We start from the raw sequence: 23,087 nt of genomic DNA on the forward strand, positions 1-23,087 counted from the left end.
TAAGCAGCACGTACTGTTGAGGCCAAGGAAACAAAAAACCATTAACTAACCAGTGGTCACAAGATTTTTTGGGTATAGCAAACATTAAAAGCAAGTTTTTCTCAAGGGACCAACAATCAAATTTCAATAATGCGCTAACAGCAGGTGAGGTCTCCATCCTATTTCATCAATACTTTGTTTACAATATCTAAGTCATCCCCACCATTTTCCATTTCTTATGTACAAATATACCTTCTGATCTTACAAAAAAAATTAGATTAGAGGATAAAGGTATTGGCCCAGCTTGATTGTTGTTTGTTCTCTGTTGGTAGTGCGGTCCCGATATTTTTTAGATAGGAACTGCTGTGGCACTGGTGCTGCACAGCTGCACGGGATACTAGAACCCTTACCCTCCAATTGTCCATTTATGTAACCACATTAGTCCATCATTCATCATTTGAGTGGGACCTTATCTTAATTCCATTTTAGTAGGACCATAGCCACATTAAGCCATTTCTTATTTCTATTCAGAAGAAAATAGAATAAAAGGGATTGGGCTTTGGCACTTTCTTAACTGATTTGTAAATGAGTTCAGGTTTCGTGTTGATGATTCACAAGTTTATCATTACACATAGACTTACAGAAATGCATTTTTCATTTTTCATTAAGAGGCTATATCATGTTTCTTTCCAAATTGCATGCTCACATTAGCTTATTATTCACTATAACCCTATACTTGCGAAAATGATTAGATATCATACTATATTTAATTGCACAAGGATATGCTGTATTTTTCTATGATTCTAGTTTATTTGGAATTGTATGTCATAAATGGCTTGTAAGGTTTGCTTCTGATCATTGCTTAAAATATGTGTTTTTCGTCCTCCCCTTACAGGCACCAAAGCAGTTCCACTTGGTTCTATTGGATCAATTGGTCTTGACAGGCTACCGGTCTATGTTGACTGGAATAAATTTGGAGCAGTCACCCCTGTTCAAGACCAAGGCAATTGTGGTACTGCCATTTCTAACTTTACTCGTTTAGTTTTTACAATGAATAAGTACTGCAGGAGTAATAATTGTACAGTAGTAGAGATTTCATTCCAGTGCGGGGATTGTATGATTTGATCTTACAAAAGGCGCCTGGATCAATAACATATTATACCATCAATGGTTAATGAAGTCTATGCTATATTAGTGGCCAGAACCATCTTACGGGCATACATATATATATATATATATATATATATATATATATATATATATATATATATATATATATATATATATATATATATATATATATATATATATATATAATTCAAATTCCAATCTAACCGCCACAAATACACACATACATATATACTCTAGAGCCGCCCCTACTTCTGTAGTAGTGTCTCCGCCTCGCCCAGCTCACCTGCGACGCCGCTTCTCGTTCGCTGGTGCCTCGTGCCGCGTGACCATGTGCGCGCCTCCATCGAAGATCCATGGCGATCCCGGTCGCCCGCGAGGACCTCGCCATGGCACATGCGGCTCTCCCCGCGCTGCTCCCGACCCCGCCCAAGTGGAAGATGCTACCGCTGCTCCCGACGCCACCACCGTGCGTCACGGCCATCCTCCAAGCAAAGCTGCTCGCCAAGCCCAGCCGCGCCGACTCCGACGAGAGGTGGGACGCGCGCAAGACCAAGCCAGTTAGCGCAGAACCCTCAGTCTCAGCATCATCAGGCCCTCGTTCCGCCGACAGCGTCAGGAGCAGCGCCGGCCACGGATCTCCGTGCAAGAACACGACCTCGCCGCCGCCCAAGCCTGGCCGGGCGGACTCCGTGGAGAGGTGGGACGCGCACAAGAAGGCAGCGAGCCCAGCTTCGTCGTCGTCGTCTTTAGGCAAGTGGACGACGATCAGCCGCGCGTCGTCCGCCGAGCGCTGGGACGTGCACGTACAAGAAGCGTCGCCTGCCACAGGCCGAGGCACTCGACGACGGCGAGAGTAGCAGTACTGACAGCAACGACATGGACGACACGGAGGAGGAGATACTATGGAAGCCACGGGCCATGTACGCTGGACCGGGCTTCGTCGTCGCCGCGCCGGAACCCACCATGCTTCCCATGCCAACAACGTTCTTGGTTCGCGTTGCATAGCTGCACCTGCACCGCACGCACTCATGGGCTCCGGCTGCGTGTTTCTTCAGTTAGCAAAACCAAGTTGTGATCGCCTAGCTAGCAGAGTTGCTACACTCATGGGCTCTAATGAAGTTGTTTTTAGATTGCAGAGGTGTTAGAATTTGCAAGTGTTCTATACTTCTTTTTGAAACGAAGTGTTGTATACTTCTATTACTATGTGTGTTTATATTTCGGCAGGTCTTAGATTTCATTTAATTTGAATTTGATGCCTTTGCGAGCTGAAACTGTAAACGGATGCATCAATGTGCAAGTATGGTCTTGACTCTCACTGATTCTGTTTCAATGAAATACTTAGGGATTCTCATCTCTGACAAGGTGTTAGGGATTGGGGCCTTTCAAGGGATCTGCAGTAAAATGACCAAAAGACTGGACCCCTGGAAAGCGAAATTTATGACCCCCGGGGGCAAGCTGATCTTGACAAATACGGAGTACTTGTTTGAGCAGCCTTCCAATGTATGTAATGGGGTTTCATGCTTTACCAAAAGGGGGTTCATACAAAATGGATACTATATGGTCTAGGTTTTTTTTGGGAGGAGCTGATGATAATTTTAAGTACCATATGGCTAAATGGATATCTATCTGTCAGCCTAAGATCCACGGAGGCTTGGGTATTATTAGTACAGAAATTATGAACCAACGTCTCTTAACCGAATGGATTTGGAAGATTGAGAAAGGTTCTAATGACCTGTGGTTTTAACTTTTGAAGGCTAAGTACATGCAGCATAATAATTTCTTTGGGTCTGAGGTCAAAGGGTCCTCTCAATTTTGGAAAGGCCTCCACAAAGTTAAACACTTTTTGAAATGTGGAGCTGAATATAGAGTCTTTAAGGGAAATAAAGCCCGTTTTTGGCATGACTCATGGGTTGGAGGAATGTCTCTGAAGATCCAGGTTAACAACATGTTTAACATTTGTTCTGAACCCAACATGTGGGTTAATGAGGCTTGGGATGGTAGTGATTGGGTTATTCCTTTCAGAAGAAGCTTGCATGGGGAACTGGTCATGGAATGGGAGTCTTTGTTGTCTATTCTGGAATCTGTTCATCTTCGCCCTGTTCGTTTGGGCTTGTTTGGCTGATAAGCCATAGCTGAAAGTACTGTTGCCTGATTTGGTGTGAGAGAAAAATATTGTTCGTTGGCTGAAAAAGTACGGCTTATAAGTCAAACAAGCCCAAGCGAACAGGGCGCTTGATGATAATAGAGAGGATGATGTGAAATGGGTTCTGAATAAGTCTAATGCTTTGGAAAAGTAGGGTACCTCTAAAGATCAGGGGTGTTTATGTGGCAAATCTTTCATGGCAAACTTCAGACTGCCACAACACCTAAGAGGAGAGGTTGGCATGGGAGCCACCTTTGTTGTTTGTGTAACATGCCTGAGACTGTCAATCATATCTTTTGTGAATGTGTGATGGCTCAATTTATTTGGTGTTGTATTAGAGATGCATTTGGGTGGACTTATTTTCCAACATCTATTTAGGAAATTCTCTGCAAAAAGCAGCCAAGGAGGCTGGGCATCCCTCAAAGGATAGTGTTTTTCTTCTTTGTAGGGTTGGCTTGGGTGATTTGGAAGAATAGAAACAAGTTGGCGATTGAAAAAGTCTTTCCATCTGACCCAGCTACGGTGATTTACAAAACTATCAAATTTCTGCAGATGTGGGGCAACTTGCTCAAAGAAAATGACCAAGGAACCATGAAGAATCTTGTCAAATGCTTGGAAGATCGGACCAGGAAGAAGACTGATGTTCCAGACGTGTGCTCTGACGTTGTGTTAATCTGTCGGTCCCTTTCTTTTCAGTCGTGTGTTCAAGAGCGTTATCCTTAGTGGCTGTTTTTTTTCTTTTTCTATCGTTTAGCAAGGGTTGCTGCTATGTCTTGAAGTGTCAAATTGGCATCCCCAGTTGTAAAAACTCTTATATGCTTTCTTAAAAGCAGAGTTAATCTCTTTTAAAAAAAATCTGTTACAATTTCAACAACGGTACAACTTTACCTACTAATTACTGAAAGAGGAACATTGACAAAGGTACAGCTCCAAAACAATGTGATGCAAGCATCACAAACTCTGTTTATCGACGGAGTTGAAACAATGAATCATTTGCACACGTGACACCGGCACGTATAATGAGCATCTAATCTAACTACAAATTTTGGGGGCGCGGCGTTGCCGCGCCATCTGAGCTAACCTTTGTGATCTTGAAGTTCCTTTCTTTGGATAGCTAGATTAGGTATAAAATAAATCAAATTTTGTGTTCCATGCCATCTCTAAGGTGCCCAATGTTGATCTTGTAGTTCATGTAATTAAATATCTAGATCAGCCATAAATAAAACAAATTAAAGTTTGGGATAGCGGATAACACATAATATGGATAATGGTTAATGGAAGGTATATATATATATATATATAGGGAGAGTATATTCAGTAGCCAGCTACAAAATAAGTTATTCGGTAGCCACCTCCATTTACGATAATTTTATATACTAATTTATGATAATGTCAATACATATTTACGATAGTTAGGTTACTATAACACAGGAGATATTTATCATAACGTTATAGTAAACCACTTAGTAAGGAGTACTATAATCTCACAAATTAACATAGTAATTATCGTAACTCAAAGTGGCTACAGAATAAATTATTTTATAGCCAGCTATAGGACAGTAGTTATATATATATATATATACCTTGAAGTCATCTTCAGTTATAGGACAGTTGATGATTCAAATATGTAAGATTGACTCTAAAAGCCTCTTTGTATCCTTCTAAAAATTAGGAATAGAGATTTTGGTGGGGAAAAAATCTTCAACCAGCTTGTTTAATTAGATTTCCGAATATAGCCATATCCTATTTTGGATTTCTCACTAGCCAAATATGGAGAGCAAGAGTGCTCACAAGGTATAGAAAAGATGTTCGAGGGTGAAAAGATATATGAAATGACTATTATTTATATGGCTCCAAATAATGATTTAGAGAATGAGTATACGAAAAAAATTCAAGATGCTCTAAAGGCAAAATACTGTATCGTTTACCTATTGGGCAATGGTATATTTGGTTCAGATTTAAAATTTAATAATATGCAAATGAGAAATGACAATGTGGCTTTATTATTCTAATTAAAGATTAGCTAGGTAGGATTCCTTGAATCAAGCACAAGCATATTACTTAGCTTTTCCTAAACTTGGAAGAAATAGGTAGAGCAGTGGCCAATGTAAGTGCTTTCAGGATTTTTTTTTTGTCCTATAGTTTGTTTTATACGAATTAAATAATCATAAACACTATGTTGTTGGTTCGTAATTTTGGATTGGAGAGCGGCACATAGCAAAGGTACATAACAAGTTTCAGAATATTCAGATGTACCATTATTTTTCTATGATTTTGAAAAATTTCTTGTATGCAAAGTGTTTACATGTATCAACAACGGCTAGTTAGCTTCTTCACTGTTCATCATCTTGATTGCGTTCCATCCCCTCTTCCGTCTGAGCCGCGCGCACCTGCCCGACATGGATGGCAGGGCCAGGGGCATCCACAGCCACTTCTGTGCTCCCAAATCCCACCACCTAGCACAGCTGCCTGAACCGGTCGTCGGGACGACAGCCGAGTGGCTATCGACGTCGCTGCCATTCCCTGGCTTGATCCGGGCTAACGCATGACGCTCGCCCTTGTTGGTAGTGCGCATCGGGGCAGCTATGCCTTCTCACGCTCATGGGCGAAGAACCAGCGATTATGACGCACGGGCAGCTCCAGCCTCCTGGACGAAGAACCGGTGACCGTGGGCGGCTCGGGTCGCTGCTTCTTCTGGCGGGTGGCGGCTTGCGAGGTGGGAGGTTGGGACTCAGATTAACAAGTCACAATGTAACTTTCGGCCCCCTATCTACCGTCCAAAGAGAATCTGATGGCTCTCACAATTTTTCTGCAGAACATTCAGCTTTATTCCCATGGAAATAGACGGGAGCGGGGAGATGCTGCTCATCTGCGCCGCGCTGCGCCGTTCTCCCGCGTGCTGCGCCGGCTGCCGGATGCCACGCCGGCAGCCGGCCGCCGCGCCGGTCTCCCACGCCTCCTGTAAGCCGCTGCGCCGCACGCCATCCGCCGCGCCGGGCTCCCGTGCCCTGTGTTACCCACTGCCTGGAGGAGTCGAGTACTGGGCGCTAAGCAGACCAACGTCCTCTGTAGGGACGCCTTCCAGGAGCACTGGAGCTGCAGGGGCCTAACTATTTGTTTGACACTTGTGGACCTGTGCTTTGCAAGTGGAGCACACAAATCTCCAGGGTGCTTGATCCGTTTACCAATTATGTGCTTCTCAAAATGGCTTCGTTTATGTACAAGTCTAATATATTTTTGTCATCATTGAAAATTTGGGGTTACTCAGTTTATTTATTACTGAATAAGTATCTACTATGCCTAAACAGTAAACATGCACCAAGCAGACATCAGTAGGAACAAAAGCTTGCATTTTCATTTCAGATTTCAGTACTCACAAGTTCAAAATAAGATCTCTTCATCTCATTATGTAGACCAGAAGAATCTACCATGTTTACAAGAAGTGATTTCTATACAAAAGCTAATTACATTAGTATGGGTTCATCAGAAATCAATGTGGCAGCATGCCTGTCCAGTCCATCTCCTCCAAGGCAGCAAGGACCTCCAGGATGATGAGCCCATGGTGGCAGCATGCCTGCCCAGTCCATCTCCTCCATGGTAGCAAAGGACCTCCAGGACAATGAACCCATGGTACCAGCATGCCTGCCAGTCCATCTCCTCCATGCCAGCAAGGACCTCCAGGACGGCGTATTGCTGCAGACTTCATCCACGGAGCCTTGGCGCGAACTCCATCTTCATCTGGCCGGTGCGACTTCCGGCCGCTCCGGTGAGGCACGAGAGGGCTGCGGCGGCGCACGGGACGGGAGAGCTTACGTCGGCGTGCAGGTCAGGAGAGCTGCGGCGGCGTGGGCAATGCGTGCAGCGCGGGAGGACCGGCAGCGTCGCGCGTCGCGGGAGGGCAGCAGCGGCGCGCGTCGGAGGAACGGCAGCGGCGGCGCGGGGAGCTCTTGCCTCTGTTGCGGCGCAGACTGTGAGGCTCAGGATGAGATTGATGCTTTTTTTTTTCTATAAGCCGATGGATTCAGTTTGGACGGTGGATAGGGGGCCGAAAGTTACGTTGCGAATCTGAGTCCGGGAGGTTGAGGAACTCGGTCTCTGGTGGAGGACGGGGGCCGATTTGCCTGCAGAGCATGGCAGACCGGCAGGAAGTGCTGAAGGGAGGGGCAGCGGCTACTACAGGCGGCGATGGGTGAGGACGATGGATGGAGAATTCCAGACGGGGCGAGAAGCCGACGGGTACGTCATTGGGCACGCAGCACTCCATTCGACGGACACGTGGCAATATAATAGGCTAGATTGGATGGTGCAGATTTCGTAAGAGAAGAGAAGAGATTTGCTAAAACACGCGGCAGCGACATGCTACTTGGTGTCTCCTCCATTTCAGATTCCTGGCTGATGATCTGCCCCACCTCGAGCGTGCTAGCAGCGGATCCTAAGGAAGATTTCAGAATACGGACCCTAGCTACCTGCTTTATTATATTTTTTATATTTTAGTTTTTTTTAAATTTCTCATAAATAGATCTTTGAAGGAAAGATTTCAGAATATGTATCGTTAGCTCGACGTTATTGATACTAGCGCCGAGCTAACACGTCTCAGCGTCAACGTCCTTAGCGCCGAGCACCTAGGCTCAACGCGAACGTGGAAGGTGACATGACACGGAGCTCGGCGCCAGCTCGACGCCAGAGTGACTGGCGCCGAGCTCCCTACCATTTAACCCGGCCCAAGCTTCGTGCCCGAACGTTCTTCCTCTTCTTTCTCTCCCCTCTCGGGGTTTTTCTCTCCCCACTTTACCCTACCTCACGAATCGACATATTGGACATTGGAAACTTTGATTTGATCCGTAGATCTTCGAGAGCAAGGTGTCCTCGCTCCTCTCCTACTTTTTTTTTGCATCGATACAGTATATATTAGTCGAATTTTTAAACGTAATAATCGTCGTCACTTAGGGTTTCATTATATCCCTCAATATATGTATTATATAAACGTAGGATGATGCTAAGGCATAGAAAAGCTAGCAAACCTAGACGCATATAGTTATGTTATGGGTTCATTGTTGTGCATCAAATGGAAAGCCCTAGGTTTAGGGTTTAATGTTAACTGCTTTCGGTTCTTAGAAAGAAATTGGTTGTATTGTAGTTATGGTTCTCATTGACATTTATTTGTGATGTTTTGATTTATGTTTGTTAAATTACATCCGTTTTGTTAGATGCAAGAAATGTTTCGGGAGGAGTTTTGGCGAAAACGGGATCGTCCTTGAGAATTATACCCCGACGCGTCTAGCAAAGATGCCCCCGTCCCTCCTGACCTCCCTGTCCCTAACTATGATTGTGGTTTCCCGGCCCATGTTTTTCAATCGAAACATCCGAACACAGCGGCACGTTGCTTCTACATATGCAGTCGTTTTTATGTAAGAAATTATTTCCACTGTCATTTTTCTTTATTTATGTAAGTATGGTACTAATATTTTGTTGGAATCTCGTTGTGTAGAACCATGAGAGGTGCTTTTTCTTTTAGTGGATCAACGGTGCAGACAAGTTTGATCCTAGGTACCTCCTTTTCGATGTTTAGTTTAGAGGGAGACATCCACGTGAGCACTTCAAGCGATGGGTTCGACCCCCTAACCCTCCACCAATGATGGCTAAGGAGAAGCACCTAGCCACAGTTAGACGACTCGAGGAACCTCCTCTATGTGATTGTAGAGATCGAGCTGTGATAAACCCTGAGAATACATTGAAGTTTGTATGTCCAAACAAGTATAAAGTAAGTGCAAAGTGTATGTGTTGAAATGTTGAGCTATATGTGTTCATGTACTAATGTCTACTTATTTAGATGTTTTCAATGGCGAAGTGTCGTTTCAAGGAGTGGTTGTATGGTTCTCAGAACCAATGGCCAGAAGAACCGCGAAAGGTTAAGGAAAAGAAGAAAGAAAGGGTAATTTACAAAGCACCTCCTGTCATATGCGAATGTGGTGTTAAATCCAACTATGGCATAGTCCCTTCGGAGCTTAGAATAGGCCATTATTGCGTCCATATGATTGAGTATGATGAGGTTGGTTATTTTTGTGGTAAACATGAAATCATATTTTGTTTCTTTTGCTAAGACATATATGATATAATTTTTTGTTTGAACAGAGCACTAGGAAATACAGGTGGGGAATGTTATGATGGTCAAGCTAAGTTTTTGGATAAACTGAAGAAGAGGCAAGTAATTACACAGAAGAGGGGATATGGACCTGACTACGTCAACCTATTCGTTAAACATCACAAAGAAAAGATGCGTGAGTTTGCTAGACAACGCGGTATTTGTAACCCAATCGATGTTGGGCTTAACAAATGGGGATTAGAGAGACGAATGACGTTAGAGGAGGAGAGGGCAAGGAATGAGGCAAGGGAGGAGACAAGAGTATAGATGCAGGTCTTGAACGAGCATGTTGTTGCATTATGTGCCAGTGAGTGCTTGAAGCATTCCATTGCCTGATTTTAAATGTAATATAATCACGTTGTTAACTGATTGCATTTCATATATGAAGGGATTAGTTGCAGCGAGGAACATGTCGCAGAGATGGCTCGTGCAAGGTATGAGGAGAAGAAGTTAGATGAGCATAGATCGCGAGTTGGTCGCACCGTTCAATCACCGATTGTGTTGTCTGATGAGGGGGATGAGGATGAGGACGACACTGACAGACTGAATGAGCTCATTGCTCTAGCAGAGGCGGGCTTGCAGGCACAGGAAGCTGAGGATGATACTGGCATACTGAGCGAGCTCATCACTCTAGCAGAGGTGGGGTTGCAAGCGGAGGAGGCTGAGGAAGACACTGGCAGACTGAGCGAGCTCATCGGTCTAGCAGAGGCGAGCTTACAGGCGGAGGATGATGACGACGCGTTCTTCACTCAGGCCGCAGCGGCCGCAGATGAAGCGGAGGCCGCTTACTATGGGCGGCAGGTAGGTCAGAGCAACGTAGGTGAGCCTAGCCACAGCAACAGGGTTGTAGTAGAGGACTGGTACTCGGATGATGAGTTACTTACTCAGTATATTTCAGACTGAGGTTTTAAAAGTGCATTTGCCCCTATGTCTACTGTCGGCACGTACTTCTAGTATTATTATGTTGTTTAATGTGGCATAGTATTGAACTTTTCATTATGTGGTTGTTTTCATTATTTATGGTCTCAATATTCCGCTTAATGTTATGAACGTATTGAAATGTGAACACGTGCTGCAAATAAAACCTAATGACGTACGCTATTATATAATTCAACACACGAAACACATGAAATAGCATGTGAGAACATGTACCGAACCTGGGTACAAAGTTTCCTTTGACTAAACCTAACATGCCTTAGGTAATTAAATCAAACAACAAACACATAGATGTTGCATGTGAATAAGATAAAGTCATCCTAGTAGTGTGTCCACATAGCAAATTGTGTTGCACCTTCTCCATAGTAGCCTCCCGTTGTTGTTGGTGGTGGTGGCGGGGGTGACGGGGGAGGCCCTTGTTCTTGTGGTTAGGGCAGGTGCAATATGAATCATTGCAGAGTGCCTCCTGTGAATCGGCACCATTATTGTTGTCATACTATTTGTCATCCTTATAACCACTGCTAACTTCCCTTTCTAAATCAAAGATACGGTCCTATAGGTAGTAGATGTACTCCGCATACGGATAAATAGGTCGAGGATCGACCCATCTAGTGAACCCATAGTATGTCCTGCATAGTCCAAATAGTCCATAATGTCCATACAGTCCTAAATAGTTACAGAAAAGTAAATATAAAATCCATAATAGTGTATACTAACAACTACCACATCTCTCACTGCCTCCTACTCTTGCCCTTACCCTTGTGACCAAGAGCGCTCGTACCTGGAGTGTAAGGGTCATGCGGACGACGTCGCCTAGTGCCTAGAGGCGGTGTAGGATGAGTCGAGGGAGCGTGATGGAGCTGAGAGGGGCGAAGCTCCTCATGCCTCTTGTCCACGTTGTCGTCGTTGTCGTCTTCCTTGTCCTCATCCCCGTCCCCTATAGCTGCTTGGCTAGAGGAACCCAAGCCTCATCTGCCTGCGGAAAAAACATACACGTCTTGCATCGTGTCTGTCCTGTAACCACAACGACCAGCCACACGGTGTAGACGACATGACAGCCTCTGTTGTATAAAATTTTGTTAACTGAAAGAATCTAACGTATTAATGATATGTTTGAAAGAATATTTTTAATCTTACGTCCAGGAAGCTAAGCATGTAGTCGTCCCTGACTCTCGGCCGAATGCGCTCAATCTCTTAAACTGAGCATTTGAGTGTATTGCCCTGCAACAAAGTTCTCAGTAATAATACTTCTGAACAGATAGCAATAGGTTTTGTTTTCTTTTGTATAAGAATCTAACGTATTATAAGGGTGATACGGCTCGAAGGTGGCACTAACTAAAATAGATAACTCCTAATGTCGGTCCAAGAACGCCTAATGTACTGTTGTGCAACTTAACGTAGAAAAATAAGGCAATTGGCTTACCACTCTATCCAAGATCGGTCCTGCCTCCACCTGCCTTCCTGCACGAGTCGATTGGTCGTACGCCGTGTCTTCATCGTCGGAGGACTCGACGTCGACGTAGTCATCTTCTGTCCACTATACCCTCAGCCTACAATGTGTCACACGCTGGTACCAAGCTTGGTAGCGCTTGAACTCACGGTTCATGTGTGGCTCGTTGTTGTCGTCCACGTTGTCGTGCATCTCCTCCCATTGCACAATGAAGGACTGGTGGTGCCTCTCCTAGTCAAAAATCTTCTTGTTCTTCTAATGATCCAACCTGCCCCTATGTCATCGTTACTTGAATTCATGTACATGTCACCATATTAATAGAAATAGACCATCACGAGACATTTAAAATATCAAAACACTTACTTATGTAAGTCAACACCAGTCGAGAACAGAGCCGTAGGCCAAAGCTGTCTCACTCTAAATTGGCATGCAACCCTATTTGGCAGGTGGAACTCAACAATGTAGAAGCAGATTAGAGGGCACCTCATCCTATAGAAGTTGTTGTCGAACCCACAAATGTTGCTTAGCTAAAAAGGATGTGCGCCCTCTCCACCGTACGGCTCCCACTCCACCTGCAACATGTCCAAACAAGATGTTAGATGGTATACTAATCCTTTTCAAACCAACATGGAAAATAAAATTTACTTACACTAGACACCGTCAGCGTGTCTAGCTCATTCGTGAACTCAATTACGCCCAGTCTAACCTCGCGTACGGAACCCTAACTTGGTCCCAAAGGTATGCCCACATCGGCTACCAACTTGGAGGCTAACCTTGGAACCACTCACGATGAGCCAGAACCTCTGGACGACCAACTGAAGACGAGCCCACATCCACAGCTATAACAGGCATACGCATCCACCAAGTGAGGCGTTGGACGAAGACTGACGACACCCCTCGCATAGCTGTCGGTATAGAAAACACAGGACTGTAGAGCCCCAGTTGTAGTCACCCACCTGGTCCTAGTCACTGAGGCAGTGGATCCACATCCAGGACGCACTGTCACCCATGGCGTTGGGGAAGAGAACACAGGCAAACAGGTGTAGGATCCACGCCTTGCAGTAGTACCCAACTGTCTCCTCATCTACCTCCTAGGGGCACTATGCGAGCTCTTCCCATAGCCAAGAGATGGGAACTCCAGAAGTGTGAGCCCCTTGCTCGCCAAGTTCAAGCCCAAGGAAGGACTCCACTCGTGCTCTCCAGCTCTCTGACCTACACTGCCTGGTGACTGGGTTGCCATGAATCCTTAGGCCTAGCATCTTCTGATAGTCCTAGAGTATGACTGTGTCGATGTTTGACCATCAATAGCCTACCTCGAGGGTACCCAGGGCAGTATGTTCGGGCTTCAGCGTATGCAGAACTCAATGGTAAATGCAAGAGACAGTCAATTTATCCTAGTTCAGACCCTCGATCGCTGATCGAGTAATAGCCCTACGTCTAGTTGGCGTTAGCCTTTGTGTTGGATTGATTATAAAGTGTTGTGTTGTCATCTTAGTCTCATCTCTAGGAACCCTGCCCTCCTTTATATAGTCAGGAGATTAGAATCCTAGTCAGTTTACAATGAGAGTTCCTAGTAGGATTATAGAATAATACTACTACTAAGATTACATGGGAAGAATCCTAGTTAGACTAGATCTTCTCCCTTCCTTATAGGGTATCCCATGGGTCCCGCACCGACAAGCCCCCGAGCACTTCATGGTTGAGCTCTAGAAACCTCATCTTGTTCCTTCAGGTCTTGTCAAGCAAGAACAAGCGCTGTCTGAGTGCTTTCTTGAGCGAAACCATGTAGCGCTTCATGAGATCTTCGCGTGGTGTGTACCTTTTTGAAGAAAAAAGTACTCCCATTTGGGTTTAGCCCCTGAGCCTCTTGTTGTTTGGCACAAGAAGCTGGAGGGTCTTCTCTTGAAATTGCTCTGATTCTTCATCAAAGGGCTCTTGAGCATATACCCGAGTTCTTTGTCAAAAAGAGCTCGGATATAGCCATGTCCGGGTTCTTTTTGTCATGTGGTCTTGAAGTGGTTTGTCTTGAAGAAGTCTTCTGAGTGATGTGCGCTTTTTTGAAGGAAAAAGTGCACTCACTGAGTGTAGCCCCCGAGCCTCTTGCTATTTGGAACAACAAGTTGGAGGGTCTTGAATCTTATGTTGTTTGACAAACTGCTGTCTTGAGGAAGTCTTCTGAGTGATGTGCGCTTTTTTTAAGGAAAAAGGGCACTCACTTAGTGTAGCCCCCGAGCCTCTTGCTGGGTTCTTTTATCAAAAAAGAACTTGGATACAGGTTCTTAGCATGTTCTCTGGTAGTCTACTGTTGTCAGATGTAGTTGTATGGTGGTGGTTGATTGTAAATGTTGTTTGTTCACGAGTTGTACAGTGTTGGTATATTCTTCCGAATATGCTTGTTCTTGAGTACTGCTCCTTCACGCCTGAGTCCTCTTTCATTGAATTATGTCTTTTCACTGTGTCCTTTGTTAGGTTTGTTCTGTTGGTGAACCCGGTCCATGTGCACCACTTCTTTTGGCCTATAAATATCCTCCTTGTGTGTTGTTTTGATTCATCGAGCATTCTGTTGCGTTGTGTGAAATTTCCGTAGTCATGAATATGGTAGTTTGTGAAGTAGAGCAGCCTCCAGGCGTATTTTGCAGTTCTTGTGTATCTTGCATAGCTGGAGGGAGTCTTGTGATAGGGATTAGAGGTAGGCTAATCCCACAACAGCATTTTACTTGGAAGTACGTGGCGATAGTCGGAGGGAGTCTTGTGATGTGGGATACGTTCCTTCATCTGGTAGTTCTGGGTTGATCCTCGTTGCCTACCCTGAGACTGTCCGGTGCAGATCCACACCATATCTAGCATCACATCGGGCTTGGGTAGACAGATGCCTGCCGGCCTTCTCTGCTCCATGTTGTCCTGCCGTGCTGCTGATTTCCGCCTTAGATGCACTGCGTCCGTCCTTTGAAGAAAACAGTGTAGCCGAGTGCGGTTTGTTCTACCAAGTAGCAATTTGGAACACGTAGTCGTTCCAGAGCCTAGCTGTGTCCGGGTTCCTCTTTGCTACCTTGCTTGTCGTAGTACCGAGTTCATTGGGTCTTGTAAGATGTGTAATCTTCTCTTTTTTTGAAACCATTTATAATGGAAAGAATCTTGTCTTCTGAGCTATCATTCTTTATTCTGCTGATGGACCGGTTGTTTTATGAGATTCCCGAGTTCTTTCTATAAGGACCGGGTTGCTGCATTCCTTGTGAGGTAACCCTTCGTTGCTTCATGGTTGATGAGTTCTTTTTGTAGCAATATGATAACTCCGCCGTGGTGCTGGATGGAAAAGTCTAAAATCTACCTATTGAACTGTATCGTTGTGTGGATTTGTGTCGTCCGTCATTTTAGCTGTGTTGGTAAATGGACCGTTGCGTCCTCATGCCATGTTAAAATGGGCCTGGTGGGCCGTGTTTTTACTGGTGTAAAATCTATTTATGGGCCTTTCCTCTTCTTCTTCCTTACTGCCCTAATTTTCATTTAAAACCCTAGTCTTCAAACTTCCGCCGCCACCATTGTTGTCGTCATCTGAGCACTGCCATCTGAGCCTTCTCGATTCTTAGTGCCCCATTGCTTTTGCTAGTATATGGGTAGGAAGAAGTTAGCGAGTAAGTCCTAGGTGACCTTTGTCGACGAGGAAGCATCGCTCTCCGTTATTGAAAATCAAGAATTCATGGCCATGAGGGCTGCTCAGAAGATCTGTCCGGCTCCAACAACGACTGAAGATCAGCTTCGCGAGCTCGTTAGCGATGGTCTGATTCAGAGCAAGGATATTGTTGATTGGAGAGCTCCAGGCGAGCATCGGGTCCCTGCTCTAGGTCCTGGTGAGATTATTCTTTTCATCTCCTTTATCCGTGCTGGTCTCTGCCTTCCTGCTTCTGCTTTTCTTCACCGATTTCTTAACTATTTTGGAGTTAGCCTGAACCATCTTGCTCCCAATGTTGTCCTTCATCTTTCTATTTTTGTTTATCTTTGTGAAACTTTCCTTGGAATTCCTCCTTCTCTTTTTCTCTTTCGCTACTTCTTTCGTCTGAAGCCACAACCCCGCCGCGATGACACCAATGTTCTTGGTGGCTGCGGGATTTAGTTTCGCCAGGGTCTTAAGAGCAAATTCTTTGACTATGACCTGGTTGATTCTATGAGGGATTGGCGTGCTGACTGGTTTTATGCTACCAATTTGATTCCTCCTCTTTCCGTTCATTCTAGATCTGGTCCCTTGGTTAATGACCGATGGGAAAAGAATCCTATGACGACGGCTGAGCTCTAGGTGATCAAGCCGTTTCTTGAGAGGATTTGTACTCTGAAACAACAAGGCTTGACCGGCTTCGGGATTATTTCTAGTTTTCTTCGCCGCCGAGTTCAACCTCTGAAGGAGCGAGAAAATTATGGTTTTGAGTACTCTGGGGCGGAGGACCCTTCTCGTATGGTCCCTACCCTTGAGTTGACTCATGAGGAGGTGCTCGAGCGTCTTCAGAAGATGCTGAAAGGAGTAAGCGTTGTCCCGCTTGCTGTCCTTGAGTACAGTGCTAACAACCCGCCCCCTGCTGTGAGTTGTTCTTTTCTTATGCGGGTACTTTTGTGTGTCTTTTGTTGTACCCACTTTTTGCTTAATCTTCCTTGTCTTGTTGTTTTACTCTTTTTTAGGAATTGGGGTGTAATTTCACTGATCCGATTCCCCTTGATGATTGCCCTACAAATGTGGAGGCTGGGGGTAGTCTTGCTGGGGCATCCTTGACTAGTAAGTTTCAAACTACCATGATGCTTCCTGGTGTTTCTTCCGCATTTTCTGACATATATGAAGAGTATGTTCCTCGTCTAGTTCCCTGAACTCCTCGCAGTGGTGGAAAAAGGGGACGGGCGGATTGTTCTTCTTCTACTCCATCTGCTGCCAAGAAGTCTCGCCAGTCGAGTACTCGTCCAGGTACTCCAGTTGTAGCTAGCATGCTCTTAGGTGAGCATATTAATATGCTCTGTCCTTTTGTTGTTTGTTTTTATCTTTGACCGAGTACTTTTGTCCTTTTTCAGCTGGTGCTATGGTGGCCTTGGTCAAAAGTGAGGAAGAGGAGGATGATGATGTCGCCCTTGTTACTCGTCGGTGAGTTGTTTTCTTGTTGTTGAACCCCTCTTTTTGTTTTGACTTTGGTTTTGTTTCCTTGTAGTAAGCGGTCATCGGGTTCAAGTTCTTCTAGGGCTCCAGTACCGGCCGCGCTACTCCTGTCGCTGGGTGGTGATGATGTTTTTGCTGCTGTGGTTCCCCCTGCGAGGTCTTCTTTTGGTTTTATGAAGAAGAAGATAGCTGAGTGAGTGAATTCTGGTTTTATTTCTTTGCTTCTGTTCTCCTTTTTTCTTATTCTTATTGGCGAGTTTCCTTGTCAACTTTTAGGCCTTCGTCTTCCCTGAACCCTCAGTCAACTTCTTGTCAGACCTCTGGTGCGCCCTTGTGTACTGAGTCTCAGGACTCGAAATGCATGGTTATCGAGGTGGCTGTGAGGGGGACAGAGTACGCAGCCGCTGATTTGCTGACTCCTGAGGTGACCGTGGCCATGGCGGTGGATTCATCAGATTGCCCTGGTCGTGCCTTCCTAGGAGATTGCCCTGGTCGTGCCTTCTTTGCATCGGCCCGCTTCTCCCTCTCCTCTTCTTGCTTCTGGTGGTCCGCCTTTGGCTGATGACGTGGTGCAGCAATTTTATGCCACTCATCGATTGTCGGAGCTGATCGCTGCCTGGGGAAACTTGGCAACCTTCGCGACTTCTTTCAGGGAAAAGCTCCAGGTAAGTTTTTCTGAAGTTCTTTCTTTGGATGTTTGTTTTTCTTCTGTCCTTATGTCTTGTTTTTCTCTCTCTCTTTTTGCTCAGTCTTTTTCTCATGATCATACCGACTTCTTTTTCTCGTCTGAAACCGAGAAAAAGTTGTCTTCTGAGGTGAGTACCCTAAAGGTAGAGCTTGACCTCTATCGGGCTGAGTTGGAGACCGAGCGTCAGACGCATCAGAAGGAGGAAAAGGCTCTCCATGCTCAGGTAATTGAGGCAGAAAAGCAGAGGGATGCAGCTGCCTAGGAGGCCTTGAAAAATGTGGAGGCCATGAAGAAAGAGTGCACTGGTATTGTGAGTTCTTTTTTGTTTCCTTTTGTATTCAAACTTGCCCTTCTGTTGACTTATTTTTTTGTTGCCTGGCCTAGCTCTCCGAGTTGAAAAGTAGAAGCTCTCAGAGGGTATCGAGGAGATGAAGACACTTGTTCGTACTAACCACAATAAGGCTGAGGAGGTAATTACTCAAGCTGAAGAAGAACTCATGCTTGCTAAGTTGATTAGGCGTGGGGCTGACAGGGATCTTGCGCAGGCCCAAAAAACTATCGAAACCTTGACTGGCATGTTGGCGATGGCTACTGAGAACTAGAATGCCTTGTGGAAATCCTTTCGATTAGTAGCCGGTCTTCTCCGGACTTCAGCGTATGATGGTCAATCTTGGGCTTAGTTTATTCCCCAAGTGCTGACCCATTTCTAGGAGTTCGTGAAGAGGTGCGCCCAACTGTGTATCAGAAATGTTCTTGCCCAGGTTCGGGTTCTTTCTCTAGAGTTTCCTTTGTCCAATGTTGCTGATGAAGCCGAGAGTCAAGAATATCTGGATGCTATTGAGAAGGTGGAGCCTGAGGTCGAAGATTTAGCCAGGAGGATTGTTGATAATCTTAACATTAATATTTCTTCTCCTGATGATAATGCTTGATGTATTTGACCTTTGTACTCCATCTTCTATAATAGAACACTAAACTTCTTTTTGAATGAAGATTGAATGAAGATCCTTTATTTTTTTGTTGATGTCTTCTTGATCTGTCGAGTGCTTTTCTGGCTTTCGTCTGTGACTTGTAAGCAACTTTGCCTATATTTCTTCGTCTTGTAAACAATCCGGTTTAGGTAGATCATTGTCTTGACAAACTTTCTTGATCTGTTGAGTGCTTTTCTAGCTTTCGTTTGTGCCGTGTAAACAACTTGGTATAGATCGTTGTCTTGATAAACTTTGTGTTCTTGTTAGTGCTGAAAAGACTTAGGACCAGCGATCTCAAGTATCTTTAGTTTCTTCTCTTCGGCTTAACTCAGGATGTGGTCATCATTTGGTCCTTTCCCTGGTTGCAAAAAACGTCCTAGGATCGACAAGCCCCCGAGCACTTCATGGTTGAGTTCTGGAAGCCTCATCTTGTTCCTTCAGGTTCTGCCGAGTAGGTACAAACGTCATCTGAGTGCTTTCCTGAGCGAAACCATGTAGCGCTTCTTGGGATCTTATGAGTGTGGCCCCCCGAGCCTCTTGCTATTTGGAACAAGGAGCTGGGGGTCTTGCTCAGGCTTAATTTCAGTCATTTTTTGCTTTTTGGTTCGGGTGTCAGCTTATTAGCTACCCTCATCGGCGGGCTCAAGCATCTTTTCAGCTCTTTTGCTCTCGGCCGGTATGCTCAGGCGTATTTTCAGCCATTTTGCTATTTGGTTCGGGTGTTAGCTTATTAGCTACCCTCATCGGCGGGCTCAAGCATCTTTTCAGCTCTTTTGCTCTTGGCCAGTATGCTCAGGCATATTTTTAGCCATTTTGCTTTTTGGTTCGGGTGTTAGCTTATTAGCTACCCTCATCGGCGGGCTCAAGCATCTTTTCAGCTCTTTTGCTCTCGGCCGGTATGCCCAGGCGTATTTTCAGCCATTTTACTTTTTGGTTCAGGTGTTAGCTTATTAGCTACCCTCATCGGCGGGCTCAAGCATCTTTTCAGCTCTTTTGCTCTCGGCAGGTATGCTCAGGCGCATTTTCAGCCATTTTGCTTTTTGGTTCGGGTGTTAGCTTATTAGCTACCCTCATCGGTGGGCTCAAGCACCTTTTCAACTCTTTTGCTCTCGGCCGGTATGCTCATTGGAAACAACTCAGGGAAAGCCATAATAAGACATATGTTGTCGAGAAAGAACCATCTTTATTGATCAAGAACATTGATAAGTCATAATAGTACATATGTTGTCGAGGAGCACCATCTTTATTGATCCTGAACATTGATCTGTTGTGGCTTGTATATATATTCTTCCTTGAGTTGTTTTCATGCGTAGAATCTTCTTAGCTGGCTGATGTGCCATGTATTGTTGACTTCTTTTCCGTCTTCAGTTATCAACTTGTATGTGCCTGGTCCGGTGACTTTTGTGACGATAAAAGGACCTTCCCATGGACTGAGTAGTTTATGGCGTCCGTTAGTTTTTTATATTCTTCTTAGTACTAGGTCTCCGACTTGTAATGATCGAGGCTAGGTATTCTTGTTGTAATGACATCTTAATCCTTGGAGGTATCTTGCTGATTGAAGGGTAGCGTTTACTCTGACTTCTTCTATACTGTCGAGCTCTAATCTTCGGGTGTGTTCTGCTTCTCCTTCGTCATATTGTTCTATCCTTGATGACGTCCAGATCAAGTCGGTAGGTAGTACGGCTTCTGATCCGTAAACTAGGAAGAAAGGTGAGTATCCGGTGGCTCTACTTATTTGAGTCCGTAGGCCCCATACTACCTTGGGTAATTCTTCAATCCATTTTGATCCATAGTCCACTAGTTCTTCATACAATCTTGGTTTTAATCCGGCTAGTATGAGTCCATTAGCCCTTTCTACCTATCCGTTGGCCTCTAGATGTGCGACTGATGCGTAATCTATTCTGAAGCTGTAGTCCTATGCCCAACTTTGGAATTCTATGGCTATGAAGGGAGAACCCAAATCTGTGATGATTCGATTGGGCATGCCGAAGTGGTGCATAATGTCTTGGATGAACTTGACTGCTTTAACTGTGCTGTATTTTGTGAGTGGTTTGTATTCAATCCACTTGGTGAACTTGTCAATTGCTACGAAGATGTACTCAAAACCGCCTTTTGCTTTCTTGAGAGGTCCTACTTGATCCAGCCCCCAGCAGGAGAAAGGCCAAGTGGGTGGGATGCAGATGAGATTGTGAGCTGGCCCATGAGCTTGTCTTGCAAACATTTGACAACCTTTGCATCTTCTGACAAGTTCTTCTACGTCTTTCAAAGCGGTTGGCCAGTAGAATCTGGTGCGGAATGCTTTGCCGACTAGTGTTCTTGAAGTGGCGTGATTTCCACAGCAACCTGAGTGTATTTCGTCTAGGATCTCCTTGCCCTATTCAAATGAGACACATTTTAGGAGTACTCCTGATGATGCGGCTCTTCTGTAGAGTTTGTTTCCCACTAGGATGTAGTTCTTGATTCTGCGAACAACTCGGGTAGCTTCTTCTTTTTCCGCTGACAACTTATTCTCTTTGATGTAATCAATAAAAACCTGGGTCCATGAAGTGGTGATTACCAAAATCTGGGTACCTTTAGCTGAGATTTCAGGGGTTATCTCACTAGGTTGTTTGATAGAGGGAGCTGATAACTCCTCTATGAATACACCAGGTGGGACCTTCACCCTGTCTGATCCAAGTTTGGCGAGGACGTCTGCCGCAATATTAGAATCGTGCAGGACGTGTAGAATTTCTAATCCTTGAAAATGTTTTTCGAGCTTTCGTATTTTAGCACAGTAAGCGCCCATGTTTTCTTTGGTGCAGTCCCAATCTTTGTTGACTTGATTGATTACTACTGCTGAATCACCGTAAATGAGTAAACGCTTGATTCCGAGGGTAATTGCCACTCGTAGCCCATGGATGAGGGCTTCGTATTCTGCTTCATTGTTTATAGCTTGCCATAATATCTGAAGGACGTACTTGAGTTGTTTTCTGTCTGAAGAAATGAGGAGAACACCTGCACTGGCTCTGTCTAGCTTAAGTGATCCATCAAAGTACATCTTCTAATGATCAAGGATGATATTTGACATAGGTTGTTGAATTTCTGTCCACTCGACAACAAAATCAGTCAGGGCTTGAGATTTAATTGCCTTCTGTGGGGTGAAATCGATATTGAGAGCACCAAGTTTAACTGCCCACTTAGATATGCGCCCTATTGCGTCTCTGTTGTGTAGGATGTCTCCGAGTGGGAAATCTGTTACCACGGTAATCTTGTGGCTTTCAAAATAGTGGCTAAGCTTGCGTGAAGTGATCAGTAGGGTGTAGAGTAGTTTTTGCACATGCAGGTACCAGATTTTTGATTCTGACAGTACTTCGCTGATGTAGTATATGGGGCGTTGTACTTTATATACACGCCCTTCTTCTTCTTTTTCTACGATAATCGTTGTGCTAATCACAGTAGAAGTTGCCGCAATATACAGCATCATGTCTTCGTATTTCTTTGGAGGTGTGAGAACGGGCGAGGAAGTTAGGTATGCCTTGAGCTTCTTGAAAGCTTCATTGGCTTCTTCTGTCCACTCGAATTTGTCTGTCTTCTTTAGCAGTTTAAAGAAAGGTAACCCTTTTTCGCCGAGTCTTGATATGAAACAATTTAGGGCCGCCATACAGCCTGTTAGCTTCTGCACATCTTTGACACTTCGAGGAGGGCCCATCTCTATTATGGCTCGAATTTGCTTGGCGCTTGCTTCGATTCCGCGATGACTGACTAAGAATCTGAGTAGTTGTCCTGATGGAACTCTGAATACACACTTGTTTGGGTTCAATTTCCACCTCTATCTTTTCAAGTTTTTGAAGGTTTGCTTTAAGTCTTCAATTAGTGTATCAGGGTTCTTTGTCTTTACTACTATGTCATCCACGTATGACTCTACGTTTTGCCGATCTGATCACCAAGGCACGTTTGGATAGCTCTTTGGTAAGTGGCACCAGCATTCTTGAGTCCAAATGACATGGTTTTGTAGCAGTAGGCACCGAATGGAGTGATGAAAGATGTCTTGCTCTGGTCTTGTTCCTTTAATACGATCTAGTGATATCCTGAATAGCAATCAAGGAAGGATAATAGGGCAGATCCTGCTGTTGAATCAACTATCTGATCAATGCGTGGTAGCTCGAACGGATCTTTCGGGCAGTGTTTGTTGAGATCTGTGTAGTCAACACACATGCACCACTCGTCCGTATTCTTTTTCTGTACTAGAACTAGGTTTGCTAGCCAATCTGGATGGAGGATTTCTCTGATGAATCCGGCTGCCATTAGTTTTGTGATTTCTTTTTTAATTGCTGCCTTCTTGTCGGGTGAGAATCGTCGTAGTTGTTGCTTCACAGGCTTGGAGCCTTCATTGATATCAATTCTATGCTCAGCCAACTCTCTTGGGACCCCTGGCATGTCGGTTGGCTTCCAAGCGAAGATATCTTTGTTGTCCCGAAGAAAGTTGGTGAGCGCGAGTTCCTATTTTGCCGAGAGGTGGGCGCTGATGGTTGCCATTTTG

The sequence above is a fragment of the Miscanthus floridulus genome, chromosome 1, assembly GCF_019320115.1.
Source record: "Miscanthus floridulus cultivar M001 chromosome 1, ASM1932011v1, whole genome shotgun sequence".
Classification (NCBI taxonomy): Eukaryota; Viridiplantae; Streptophyta; class Magnoliopsida; order Poales; family Poaceae; genus Miscanthus; species Miscanthus floridulus.